General features: G+C 37.0%; 1 protein-coding gene across 4 annotated transcripts in view; it reads right to left on the bottom strand.

Annotated features, from left to right (window-relative positions):
• LOC150086127 (small glutamine-rich tetratricopeptide repeat-containing protein beta-like) overlaps nt 1–15,120 on the bottom strand; it is a 376,857-nt gene that overhangs the window by 337,034 nt on the left and 24,703 nt on the right. The window lies entirely within an intron of this gene.

Genomic DNA, 15,120 nt, shown 5'->3' with positions numbered 1-15,120 from the left:
CCCAGTGCGCATATTTATAGGTGACGATCGGTGACGATTTACATGCATGGGACCTGTTTCCCCATCCATGGAGGGGGTGTTGTTGTTATTTGGTTTTTTAGGAGCATTAGCAACTAAGGCCATATTGCTCCGGGGATATGATGGAGGGGTGTCCAGATATTAATGGTAGGGCAGTGTAAGCCAGAATATCACCAGTGGAATGACACTGACGGAATCTATATTGGCAATTGCTGATCAGATGAAAGATTTCCACATGGTTTAAGAGTTGATGGTTAATTGATTTCTCCATTACATTAGAAAGAGTAGAAGTAATGGCAATGGAACGATAATTAGATGGAAGGGATTTGTCACCGTTTTTAGGAACTGGCTAGATACGAGCAAATTTCCAAGAAGGAAAAACACCTTTGGAATAAGAAAGTGAAAAAAGACGACACAAAACAGGAGTAGGTTCAGGGGCACAGGTTTTGAGAATAAGTGGAGAAATACCATCAGGACCTGGAGCTTTCTTATCATCAGATTCATCCAAAATCGTTCTGATATCCTTTTGAGGGAAGACCAAAGGAGGTATTGAATGGAGTACACTGGGAATGGTTTGAGGTGATTTACCAAGATCATCAATATATCAGTTGGAAGAAAAATAGGATGCTACCAGGTCAACTTTATCTTTGGCTGATGTGGCAACAGAACTATATGGTTTTGACAGAGATGAGCAAAAATTGCTGCCAATAGGTTTGGCAAGAGACCAGAATGCTTGGCTACCATTTGGACAAGAAGCTTGTTTGTTTGTTTGTTATTTGGTTTTTAGGAGCATTAGCAACTAAGGCCATATTGCTCCGGGGATATGCGGTGGTCATTCCCTGACCTTTCCACATCCTCTGTATTTGGTGGTTACGGGCTCGAACCGTGGTCTAATCAAGAAGCATGTGCTACGCACTGCTGCTCCTGCCCACCCGGCTATGGAGGCACTGGACAAGAAGCAAGTTTTCTACTCTTAGCCTATTGGAAATCTAGTTTGGACTGAATAATCACTACTTTACAAAGTATAAATAATACTTAACAATAATTTTTATTATTACACAATTTCGCTTATAAAAAAGTAGTACTGGAAATATTTTATAATCAAAATCAGAAAAATTATATGATTTCAGAGAATATAGGCTTAGCGTTTTGCATTAAAAATATTATGTTGAAAGGGCTTGGCGATAAAAAATATTACGTTGAAAGGGGTTCACGAGTAAAAAAAGGTTGGGAACCACTGGTATAATGCAATGGTCAGGCCATGCCTTGAGTGCTGTGTTCAGGTCTGGAGGCCTCATTTTAGGAAGAATGTAGTTACTAAAATGAGTACATAGAAGGGCAACAAGATTGGTGAGGCAAATGAAGGGGTTCTTTTTCCAAGAAAATTGCAGCATCTGAAGACTAGGTACCTGTGAGGTGATCTGATTGAGGTGTATGACCTTGAATGGGTTGAGCAGGCTCAATGCTGATGAGATTCTTCCTCTTGCTCAGGTTACAAACCTGAGGGGTCATAAATTCAAACTGAGGAAAGACAGTTGTAGAACAGATGTGTGGAAATTTGTCTTTAGCCATTGGATAGTTGATTGTTGGAACAAACATTCTGTCGTTGTGAAAGTTGGGTCTTGATTAGCTGCCTGTTAAGATAGCTTAAATAAATTCAATGAAGAAATATATAAACTTTTAGAGCAAATGGATGTATGAAATGGGATTTTTTTTTTTTTTGGCTGATGCTGTATAAGCTTGCTTTCTTGCATCATGTGTTTCTGCTAATGCTAATGTGTTAATCTGAGATTACAACCACCCAAATACAGTACTTTGTATTTATACTAACAAACATTAAAATATATACAGTAGACTCTCGATTTCCCGGTTAATCCAAAAATACAAAAGTTCCCGACATACGTAATAGATACGTTCCAGGACTTCTTACTTTGTCAAGTTTTAAGTAACTATATTATTATTGACAAATCTGAATTCTGCACGATACTTGTTAATGTTTGGCCATTTTGATACATCCTTATTATAATGATTCCTTAGAGATTTAACAGATGCACCGTTTTCAAACTTCAAGTTAAACAAAAAATTGAATAATTTCAAGTTTTTGTTTAACTGAAAACAACTCTTTTGCATTTGCCCATCATTTTCGCGATTTCTAAACAAAAAAATTTACTATAAAAAAAATTCCGACATCCCTGACATAAATAACGAAAAAAAATTGGTCCTTTCGCGCTGCAACGGAACACAACAATCGACGGGATGCACTAAAACAAACTAAACATTTGGTCTCTCTCTTTTTTTTTTCTTGTCTATTTTTTTTGAGCGGCGGCTGTGAACACAGTGGGGATTGAAGACTTATAATGCCGTTTGTTGCTTATTTACAACTTGCAAAATACCTATTCTAGTTATTACTTGAATTTTTTGATTTCTGGTTGATTATTTTTTTTTTCTATTTATTATTATTTTTTTAAATTTGGAGTCTTGAAGTGTCCCGGTTAATTGAAAGTCTGCTGTACTAACAAACATTTACTAACACAAACGCTATCACTGCATTCTTCTCTGACCTGCAAAAAACATGCAGATAGGCCTGCACCACAACAACAATAAGTTGAAGTGTCCAGAGAGTGCAGTGCAGAAAGCAAGAGTTAAATAAATGAAATGAAAGCCAGAAGAATGAATGAAAGTGTATGTGTGTGTGAGAAAAATAACACAAACCATAAATGCTACAGTTAAGTAGACACTAAACCTAGTTTAATTAGTATTTAAATTTACACTACACATCATTGCATCCCTCCCTGGTTTGTGAGAAAAAGATGAATGAGTGTGAGTGAAAAAAAAAAAAAAAAGCACAATCCACTACATGTTGCTTATAATATACTAAATTAAAATATAACACATTTAATTTAGTGTGTGTGTGTGTGTGTGTGTGTGTGTGTGTGTGTGTGTGTGTGTGTGTGTGTGTGTGTGTGTGTATATATATATATATATAAATAAAATATTTTGTATAATATATAATACTGAAGATAATAATATAGAAGTTAATTCAAGCAGACAATATCAAGCTGGATTTAAAGAAACGCAAGGAATATAAATATATATATATAAAAAAAAAATATATATATATACACATAAAACTTATCATTGTCTACCCATAATCTAGACAACTTCAACTGGGGCCAACCACCCAAGGCAAAAAATGACAAGGAGTTCTCTGTTTCTGTAATGATCAATATCTGCTAAGATATATAAAAATTCCGAGATTAAGTAAATTAAGTAATTTGAATCTAAACCAATTAAAGATAGTTAAAATTTTTTTTAGAATCAAAAGAAAGATATTATAAATGTAAGCATATATTGATCATCGTTGACCCGACAGAGAATGCAATTTAATAATTAAAATAAGAACAAATGCAAAGTATAAGGCATAGCTACTGTATCCAGGACAGTGTAACAACTAGTCATTATGAAATAATAATCCCTCTAGTGAGTTAATATATATCTGGTGACCCCTATGTGATGAATATAGTAAAAATAAAAAAAAATTAATCAATTAATTAAAGTTAACGCAAAGAGAAACATGCAGATAGTAAGAAAAATAAAAACTAATAGAGTAGGAATAATAGAACCTGAACTCCATAAAGGCAAAAATATAGTAGTACAGATAAGAAATAGTTTCTCCAACATCCTCGGATTACCCTAATAATTTCGGAGAAATAAGAACAAAGAGTGTAGGACAGCTTAAAGACAATACAAGAGATAAGTTGTAGCTCGGGTATGCCCGGGATCGCAAACCGTTTCTATAGTAGGACCTTGAGCTGAATTTGTATGTCACCTTAGCGTGAACTTAAGTATATACAGTGTGATTATAAGATAAGATAAGATGAAATAAAATAAAATAAAATAAATGATACACTATAATTTGCAGGCCGATGGGTACAAGTTTTCTAAGCCGTAAGGCACCAAGAAAGCAAAGCATATCCTATGTACATAACATACATTATGGTCGTAATGCATAATTGCTCTAGCAACTACATTGGCCCATAAGTATTAGTTACAGCTTGATACAATTTATTAACTTTCTTTCCATATTACTCAAATATAAATATATATATGAAATATGAAAACGAAGAAGTGGAAGGAAAAAAAAAAAAAAAAAAAAAAGAAAAACAGTACATGTACCTGAATGCGCTAAGCAGCAAAACAGGATACATGTATATAAATAAGTGTCACAAATGAAAGTAAAATAAAATTAAAATAAAAATAAATATAGATGGAGAAGTTATTAATCACAAAATGCCAAGCCTAGTTGAAGAGAAAAAAGAGAGAAAGAATGTTAAGAACCTATAAAAAAAAAAATCATTAAGTAGAATTAAGTCTGAATTAATGCCGAATTAACAGGCTAATCATATGTACAAAAGCTGAAAGAAAAAGAGGGAAGGGTAATAGTGATAAAGATTATAAAATTCAAAAATAAAAATTAAAGAATTAAAAATTTAAAAAAATTATAAAAATATTAAAAAATTAAAAATTGGTACATAGATCAGGTATTTCATCAGGGGGCTATACCTGATCATGTACCAAACACTGTGTTTCTATGCAAACTCATGCTGATGGAGAAGCTATTAAAATGAAATAGATAAAAAAATTTTAATTTTTTTTTTTTTAATCTCCAGAAACATGAGCGAGGTAGCCCAATGCAGTGTATTTAGATTAATAAATTGAGTCGATAGTATGTAAGAACACAAACGCAGTGTGTTTAGTTTAATAAATTGAGTAGAAAGTGTGTAAGAACGTAAGTTTAAATCGAAAGTATGTAAGTTAAATAATAATAATAATAAATAACAAGGAAGCGGTATAGAAAAAGGAAGCAATGCAAGGTAGGGGAGGGAAAAGAAGTTAAAAATATAGAGGTGAAGTTAGTAAGACTAAGAAAAGTGAGAATGTCCGAATCACCCTCGTATTACACTAATAGTTCAACGGACAGAAAAACAAAGAGCAGAAAGTAGAAAGATGTAAAGAGAAGGTACTTACACACCCAGCTTGCCTAGTATCCTTTAAACTCTTTTCCTTCTCTTTACATATTTCTACTTTCTGCTCTTTGTTTTTCCATCCGTTGAACTATTAGTGTAATACGAGGGTGATTCGAACATTCTCACTTTTCTTATTCTCACTATCTTCGCCTCTATATTTTTAACTTCTTTTCCCTCCCCTAACTTGCATTGCTTCCTTTTTCTATACCGCTTCCTTGTTATTTAGTATTATTATTTAACTTTATTTAATATCCTTTTATACATAACAGTAACTTGCCTTTAATGCTATACTGCTTAAAAAAACTTTCCTGAAATCTAATTATATGATAGCAAAATTCTGCATCCAGTTACTTCAGTATCTCATCATAATATTCAATCAGATTGGTCAGACAAGATCAACCCTTAACAAATCCATGCTGTGACTGCAGTATTATTATATTCCTGTTTTAATGGTCTTGCATTGCTTCTTTAACCAGTAGTTCCATTATTTTCCCTGGAACAGAAGTTTAGCTAATGGGTCTCTAATTGTTTGTGTCACCTTTTGATTCCCCCTTGTGAATTGGGGATACATTTGCACATCACCAGTCCATAGAGGCCTCCCCGTATTGGATAGATCACATCCACTCCAGGTGCTTTTTTTATGTTAAGTTTCAACAATCTCTTTCACTTCCCTCTCAGGTATCACAAAATCATTTTATTATTATTACTAGCCATATAGTGCAAGGAAGCCTGAGGTGAGGCTTATGCTGCACCAGTTAAAAAAAAAATTTCCAAGTTACAGAGAGAGAGAGAGAGAGAGAGAGAGAGAGAGAAGTAGAAGGGAATCACAAAGAAGAGAAGAATGATGATATCCAGCTCAGGACCCTGGATGTGCCTCACCAGATGTGAGCCCCTATTTAGCTCCCTGTTAAGAGTTTGATAAACTTCTGTCATCCCTACCTCTAAACGTTCCTCATGTGTGAATGTGGATCCAAAATAAATATTCATTTTGACAGGAACCCAAGTAGGATCAACAGTTAAAATGCTGATAAAGGGGGGGGGGGGGGACTAATGTAATTCAACCCCTTCCCTCTACTGTTAATAAGTAAAGAATTATTCACTGATTTTCTTTGCTAGAAACTTCTCGTAATCTGCTTTAGCTTATCAAACCTTTTTGAGCTGATTACAGACCAAGTTTACATCTATCATAGGCTTCTTCTGTATCACTAGATATTTAAATGCATCCCATGCAATTTTCTTCTCTGCCACACACACACATCATTTGTTCAAGGTCTAAGCCCTGAACAGTATTTCTTAGTTGGTATGAAAAGCCTAGTAGCTTCTAAGATTATTTCCATGAATGCTTACCATTTAGAATTTGCTGCTGCTAACATTATCATCAGTTAGTCCCACTGCATAGAATTTAAAAACTGTCTAAGACTACTGTCGTCATCCTGAAAGCAAAAGCCCTTCCCTTTATCCAGCTGTCAATGTGCCATAAAACATGAATCAACCAACCCTTTACCCTTGACAGTATTTATATTTAAAAGAAAATCCCACATCAGTACACGGTGACCACTGCCACCCAAAGGTCTGTTACCTGCTTAAAGCATGAAAAACTGCTACTGATAATCAGATCAAGAGTATTGCTTCCTCTCATTGCCTCTCTAACACATCTCATTTGTTCATCAGCGCATATACCTGCCTACACAAAAGACTTGCTAGTGTGTAAATGACCAACCCATAAGTTCCAGTCAATATCTGGAAAGTTAAAATCACCCATTAAAAGACAATCTGATTTACTGATCCACTATTTCTCTGTATTGTTGTTCATTATATTCATCACAGCCATTAGGCCTATAACACTTTCCTTCCTCTCATTTTCATTTTACTACTGCTTATGCCACTAAATTGACTGAATAGTTCACTGCCCATCCATGTCGACTGGATGCACTTAGATTTAATATGCTTCTTAGCTAAAAGACTAATCCCTCCCCACCTCCTCTCCTGTCTATCCTTTCTGCACACAGGTGGACCTTTGTCTTCCAAGGGCACAATGACAAAGAGGCAAAATGAACAGCCCAACACACGCCAACATTACGCTATGTAACTACTTTCAGGCCTTTACAAAGTCTGTTTTGCATCACAAAAGATGATGGGGACCCCCCCTCCCCAGGCCACAACACCTATAACACTATACACTGTCTTTTCTGCACATGTGGTACTCCCCAAATTCAAATTCTGTATTTCTTATGTCCAAGTGACACTGTCTCTCTGATATCCCTACAATGGCTGACTTAATGACTTAATCAGCAAGTGAAAAAATTTATTCACTATGCTACCAGGATTAAGTATTGCGTACAGGTCTGGAGGCCTCATTTTAGGAAGAACATAGCTGCTGGAACGAGTACAGAGAAGAGCAACAAGCTTGGCCAGGGGAATGAAGGGGTCCTCTTACCAAAAAAAGCTTAAGTTCTGCAAATTCCAGCATCTGGAGACTAAACATCTGTGAGGTGATCTGAGGGAGCATAAATTCAAACTGAGGAAAGACAGTTGTAGAATAAATCTTAAATAAATTCAAGAAAGAACTGGACAGACTTTTAAAGTGAATGGATTTGTAAAATGCTTTTTTTTTTTTTTTTTTTTGGCTGATACTGTATAAGCTTGCTTTCTTACATCATATACCTCTACAAATGTTAATGTATATATGCACTTGTTCTTACTCTTAGTTAGTCTAACACAACTCATGTACCAACCTAATCCATGATAACCCACAGCAAGGCATGAAATCTCCAACACATTACTTTCCAGGCTGCTGAATGATCCAATAGAAGCAGTGCAAGAATTACTTTCATCTCTGCCTGCAGATCTAGTTAATGCATTAGTCTGTGTATCAAGCTAGCAGTTTTAAGTATATTCCATCCCTGCAAAAGCACAGACCATGCTGAGAATTGAACCCAAACTTTTTATTATTAATAGCAGTGCCAAATGAGGTTACGAAGTATGCTTACACAGCAACAACAAATTAAAAATATACATATATTAAAAAACCACTACCCACCTCATCAGACCATCCCTTCTACTAATAATAATATGCCGATTTCTTAATTTTTTTCAAACTACCCAGTTCCATAATACCAGATGGCAGTTTCTTCCAACAATCAATTACTCTCCGACTGAAAGCAAATTTTTGCACATCTACCCTGCAGAAACCTTTTTTCGATTTAAGGTCATGTCCCCTTATGTGCATTATCAGAGAAAGAGTTAGAATATTATATTGTTTACTCCATCCATTTAAAGCCATAATCACTTCAATCAAGTCTCCTCACAGGTGCCTAGTTTCTAAGCACAGCAATTTGCAGAACCAAAGTTTTTTGGTGGTAAGAGTACCTCTTTGCACTCTTGACTAATTAGATTGCTCTTCTCTGCACCTGTACCAAGAGATCAATATCCTTCTTAAAATGAAGCTTGCACACCTGTATGTAGTATTCAGTGTGGTCTGATCATTGCCTTATACAATAGGATAATCACCTCCATGTCCCTAGTAAACTTCCTGTATACGACTGACAGAATTCAATGAGCTGTTCTAACAGCCTGTCTATATAGCTTAAAGAACACAATCATATCAAACTACACAATACCTCAGGTCTCTTTCATTCTCCACTAACATGAATGTGGTACCACCTAATTGGGGTGTTATTCTGGAATGTGGTACACCTAATTGGTGTGTTATTACTGCTGCCCATATGCAGTACCTTGCATTTACCAATTTTAACTTTAATTGCCACTTCTCAGCACATCTCTCTCTAATTTTTCTGTCTTTCTGCAGTAAGATAACTTGATTCCTGTTATTAACCACCCTGCCATTTATATCAACTGCAAACTTAGAAAATAAGCTTGATGTACCTTTGTAAATATTATTAATAAATATCATAAATATTATTATTATTATTTTCTGTTTATACTCCGGCACGACAACCAAGTCAGTAGAGTTTGCAATAAATCATCATTACAAATATTTATCGTATTTAGTAGTCACGGGTTTGAACCCCGGTCCACTCAAGGAACGCATGCCATGCACTTTCGCCCCTGACCGGGTCCCAGCAATGAACCCCAAGAGACTCCACTAATAACTTTAGTCCAAAAAGAGAAATGACCATTTATAACTACCCTCTGTTTCTGTCACTCAACCATCCCTTTATCCACAACAGTAACTTATCCCAATTGCCACACTGCTCCTGTTTGTACGAGCCTTTCATGCAGAACTATGTCAAAATTATTGTCTGCAACCAGTTCCTTTGTTACTGCATCATAGTAGCTAATCAGAATTGGCCACAGAAAATTCCCCCCTTAATAAACCTATTCTATAATTTTCTTATAATTACATTCCAGTAAAATCAACCGTACAGGTCTATAATTGCTCATGTCACCCTCTGCTTCCCTTTGTGCATAGGAGAGACATTTGCCATGTCCAACTATAGGAACCTCCCCTGAACCCAAGGATGCTCTCAAAATTATGGGAGTTTACTTACCTCTTTTGCTGCTTCTTTTAATATAACTGGACAGATCCCATCAGTCGAATTACCTTATTTACTTTTAGCTTCAGCAATTTCTTTTCCACTTTCTTCTCAGTTACTAAAACAAAATCATTTAGCACCCAGTTATAAGTTGGTGTTCTTGTGGTGTGCCTATTCCTAAAAAAATTTCCTCGCACTTGAATGTAGATGCAAAATATTCATTTAGTTTGTCAGCAACCAGAACAGAATCATCAATAGTTATGCCATTCATGCTTAGTTGAATGTCATTCATCCCATTCCATTAATGTTAAAATAAGTAAAGAATAATTTGATGATTTCTTTTCATTCTTAGACTTCTCATAATCTGCCTTGGCTTGCCTAACCCACTCAGTGACCTGAATGTAGACTCATTTTTACTTACTGTAGGATTCTGTGTCTCCTGCTAATATATAATCATCCCACTAAATTTTTTTCTTAACCACTATTCTCATCACTTCATCTTTTTTTTGTTTGTTTGTTTTGTTTTTAGGAGCATTATCAACTAAGGCCATATTGCTCCGGGATATGCGGTGGTCATTCCCTGACCTTTCTGCATCCTCCGTATTTGGTGGTGATGGGCTCGAACCCCGGTCTAATCAAGAAGCGTGTGCTACGCCCTGCTGCTCCTTCCCACCTAGCTATGGAGACGCCATCAATTCATCTGGCATTCATTTAGGTCTAAACCTAGAGGTATCCCCCCTCTTATATGGTATAAAAAGCTTAGTAGCTGCTAAAATTACCACCCTGAATTCCCATTTAGAATTTGCAGTTGGTACAACTGAAAGGAATTTAAAACCTTCTTAAGATCACTGTAGTCACCTTTACAAAAGCAAAATCCCTTTCCTTTACCCCTGACAGTAGTAAGTAAATCTCACATCAATATCCTGTGATCATTGTCGCCTATTATTTCCTTTATTTGTAGAATTCTAATGCATAAAGAGTCGCTGCTGAGAATCAGATCAACTTTCATTTGTTATCTCTCCTCTATCCAATAAATCCAGAAAATATCTGCTACTGTGTGAGTGAACAAACCACAAGTTCCAATCAATATCTAGAAAGTTAAAGCTCCCTGTTATAAACTTCTCCAAACTGGTGGCAGATAGCAATGTATCATGCCAATATGACACTATGGTGGACTACAATTTTGTGCATATACAAACACATTAACACTAATAATGCTAAATAAACAAAGGTGCACAGTTGCAGAAAATATTGCACGGCACTACCTTCAACAATTAAAAGTACTGAAGGTAAACTGTTTGAAGTTAGTGTTCACAAACATACAAATTTGAAAGTTTGCAGCAAACATTGCATAACACTGATCACTAGAAACAAACACTGAGACTACTGTATAAATGGCGACAAGAATCATTTGGTATGTCACTTTAACAAAGATTGAAGCAGTGAGACACTGTACTCCACACAAAATGAAAGTGATAACCATTTGTGATGTGTCACTTCAAAGTCAGGTCAGGTCAGGAGAGTTACATTAGCCCTTTGGTACCATGATGTTGGCTCGGGTCTGTGAAGTGATCCTTGCTGATATCAATCGGCTATCGATGGAATCCACTTCTATGTGGCTTGGGTCCTTCCCTATTTTGGCATTACCATATATAAAGTTTGGTATAATCTGTGCAAATACTCTACATTTGAACCTATGGATAGTGTCACAGTAAATAAGAACTTTGGAACAGTTGGTCATTTTCAGCAATACTCATATAAAATGCATCCCTGATAATACTTGTGATGGATAAGTACCACCTGCAATCTTTTCGTGTATATCACAAGATCTGAAGTTACGGGTTACCTTTCCTAATGTTGGTCTGGAGTTCTCTGATGCAATATGCAACATTTCTTTCCTCTGACCCATATAGCAACTTTCATAGTTTTTGAACAATTACTGTATTTCCCCATGTATAAGACGCACCCTTTTTCGAAAAATTTGGAATCTAAAAACTGGGTGCGTTTTATACAGTGGTTGTAGATTTTTTTACTTGCATTTCCCGATTGTTGTCTTTGCGCTCATTGTTTCACACTCGTTACCGGTATATTAGGTTACATTGTGCCACGTTCTGCCCAGAAATGGCTCAGAAAAGATTTTCGTACAGTATCCTGAAAGAGGCCTCTGAGGTCGGGAAAACTCATGTCTAAGAATATATAAATCCATACACCGACCATTGAATAAAATTTAAAATTTAATATGACTACAATCTTTACACAAAAAAAAAAAAAAAAAAAAATATTTACAATAAACTATTACGGAATGCTAAAAACTGTAATAAAAAAAAAAGATCATTTACAATAAAATTTGCTAAAATATAAAACATTAAAAGCGCTAAAAATCTAAGCGCTAAGGAGGCAGTCCTTAGTTTAGGCCCCAAGTTCACTCTGGTGTCTTCGAAACCCCCCATTGCGGAGATAGCAATGGGTATTGAACGGGCCATTAATAAGTTTCCTGAGCCTTTAGCTAATGAAATCCGGGTGAAGTCAGCTGCAGTGTTGAGTCAGGTGAGGAAGGCACCCCCGAATCTCAGCCTTAGTCAAAAGAGAGCTCTAGAGGAATTAAGAAGAGACAAAGGAATAGTTGTTTTACCAGCAGATAAAGGGAGATCAACGGTGGTCCTGAATACAGAAGATTATAATAAGAAGGCATTGGATCTTCTGCAAGATAATAACACTTATAAGGTGATCCAGAGGAACCCGTTGGTGGGGCTGGAACGGCGAGTCAATAAACTGATACAATCCTGGTTGAACACGGAGAAGATTTCCAAGGAGACTTACTGGTCATTACACACTACAGGTAGTCAACTCCCGCGATTCTACGGACTGCCAAAAATTCATAAGGCAGAAGTGCCCTTGAGACCTATAGTTTCATTTATAGGGAGTCCTTCCTATGCGCTATCAGGGTACTTGGCTAAATTAATTGCACCCATAGTGGGGCAGTCCGAATATGTTGTTAAGGACAGTAGAGAGTTTGTGAATTTTGTGGGGAATTTGACTATTAATGATGATGAGAGCATGATCTCTTTTGACGTTATATCTTTATTTACATGTATTCCTATTAGTCATGCAGTATATTGTGTAAAAATGGCATTGACCAGGGATGCCTCCCTTGGTAATAGATCACTTCTCGGTGTGGAAGACATTTGCACCGGGGTAGAATTATGTCTAGCTAGTACTACCATGTTGTTTCAAGGAACTATGTATAAGCAGGTTCGCGGTACTGCCATGGGTTCACCCATTAGTGCCACCGTGGCCAATCTGGCCATGGAGGAGTTGGAAAGTAGGGTTTTTAGTGGGTGTTCGTTTCCTATTAGGAATTGGAGAAGATATGTTGATGATACCTTTGCCCTGGTCCAGAAGGGGAGGGAGGATGATGCCGTTTGCTGGCTTAATAGCTTCTCCCAATTTATACAATTTACCTCAGAGGTGGAAACGGGTGGTACCCTGTCATTTTTGGATGTATTGATCTCCAGGGTGGGTTTTAGACTTAAGACATCAGTTTTTAAAAACCCATGTGTAGAGGTCAATACACCCATTTCAATTCAGCACAAGCTGGACAATATAAGAATAGTGTTGCAAAAGCTTTATTTGACAGAGTAAGATCACACTGTACCACTTCTGAGGATAAAGAAAAAGAAATTAATCGTGTCACGACAGAACTTAGAAAGTGCGGATACCCCCAGAGGATCCTGGATAGATATAGTAGAGGAGTGTCCGAACGTAGGGAGTCGTTCGTTCCGGTAGCCACCGCATACATCCCCTACTATCCGGGCCTTACTGAACATCTAGCAAGAATTTTACGGGGTTATGGGACACGCTGTGTACAGCTTCCTGGGCGGAGGCTGTGCACAGCTGTGTCTCAGGTCAAAGACCGCGTACCAAAAGATCTTAGTAGTGGAGTGGTTTATAGAATAGAATGCCCGGATTGTGGGGAGTGTTATGTGGGGGAAACAAAACGACGGCTCAGGGATCGTCTGGGGGAACATTTAAATGCCATAAGAACCGCTGAATACAACAAGTCTGCTGTGGCCGAACATTTTTGGGAGAAGCAGCATCAAATCTCCCCGGAGGACGCTATTATTTTGGATCGTGCACATGGATACTGGGAGCGTAAATGGCTCGAGGGTTTACGGATTAGTTCATCCAGTAGGAATACAATAAACAGAGATAGAGGTATACGTATTAATCCTATCTTTGAAACAATTATATTAAGGTCGGATGAACGATTTTCTTTGCCACGTTCCCGAGACATTTCCGCTTCCAGTTCTGACCATGTGCCGATTGAACCACGTGGAGAAATACCACGTGTGGAGGTACCGTGAGCCTGCTACTTAAGGAGATGTTGCAGGAAGTTATATCACTGATGAAGAAGGGAGCTGACGCTCCCGAAAGCTTCAGATTTTTAGCGCTTTTAATGTTTTATATTTTAGCAAATTTTATTGTAAATGATCTTTTTTTTTTTTTTTTTTATTACAGTTTTTAGCATTCCGTAATAGTTTATTGTAAATATTTTTTTTTTTTTTTTTTTGTGTAAAGATTGTAGTCATATTAAATTTTAAATTTTATTCAATGGTCGGTGTATGAACTTATATATTCTTAGACACTTTTCGTACAGTGCTGGATTCAAGTTAAAAGTGATCCAGTTTGCAAAAGTGAATAGAAATCGTGCTGCTGAACGTAAGTTTGGTCCTCCACCAACTGAGAAAACAATCCGAGACTGGCTACGGGAAGAAGAAACCCTACTGAAAATGCCATGGCAGAAGAAGGCCATGAGAGGCAAGTCAGCAAAATGGCCTGATTTAGAGAGGGAATTGAAGATATGGATTGAAAAGCAAAGGGCAATTGGAATTCCTGTATCCACAAAGATGGTTCAGCATAAGGCAAGAAGAATTGCTGATGAAAAAGAAGTTACTGATTTCAAAGGAGGACACAATTGGTGCTTCGGGTTCATGAAACAGAATGGACTAAGCATGCGCACATGCACCAGACTTGCCCAAAAGCTATGAGCAGAAGATCCTTGAATTTCATCGTTTTGTCATTCAATGTCAGAAGACACATCAGTTTGAGTTGGGCCAGTTACAAATATGGACGAAGTCCCCCTTCAATTTGATGTCCCAAGTAACAGAACTGTTGATAAGAAAGGGGTGAAAACTATAAAATTGTGAAGACAAGTGGACATGAAAAGAGCCATTATACAGTTGTTCTAGCTTGTTGTGCCGACGGAACCAAGCTGTCTCCTATGCTGATTTTCAAATGCAAAACAATGCCAAAAGAAGACATTCCTCGAGGAGTGAGTGTCCACGTTCATGACAAGGGTTGGATGGATCAGGATGGGATGAAGATCTGGTTTGAGAAAGTTTGGAGCAGGAGACCAAGTGGGCTCTTACGCAAACCTACCCTATTGGTGCTTGATCAGTTCAGGGCACACATAACAAAAAACACAAAGAAGATTGCTGCAGAGCAAGAAACAAAACTTGCCATCATACCTGGAGGCTTGACATCCCAGCTCCAACCACTTGCTGTCAGCATTAACAAAC

The sequence above is a fragment of the Mastigoproctus giganteus genome, chromosome 5 (genome assembly GCF_048544385.1).
Source record: "Mastigoproctus giganteus isolate SK-2022 chromosome 5, ASM4854438v1, whole genome shotgun sequence".
In the NCBI taxonomy this organism is placed as follows: Eukaryota; Metazoa; Arthropoda; class Arachnida; order Uropygi; family Thelyphonidae; genus Mastigoproctus; species Mastigoproctus giganteus.
Note: the sequence above shows the minus strand (reverse complement) of the source record. Positions and strands in the feature narration are given on the sequence as shown.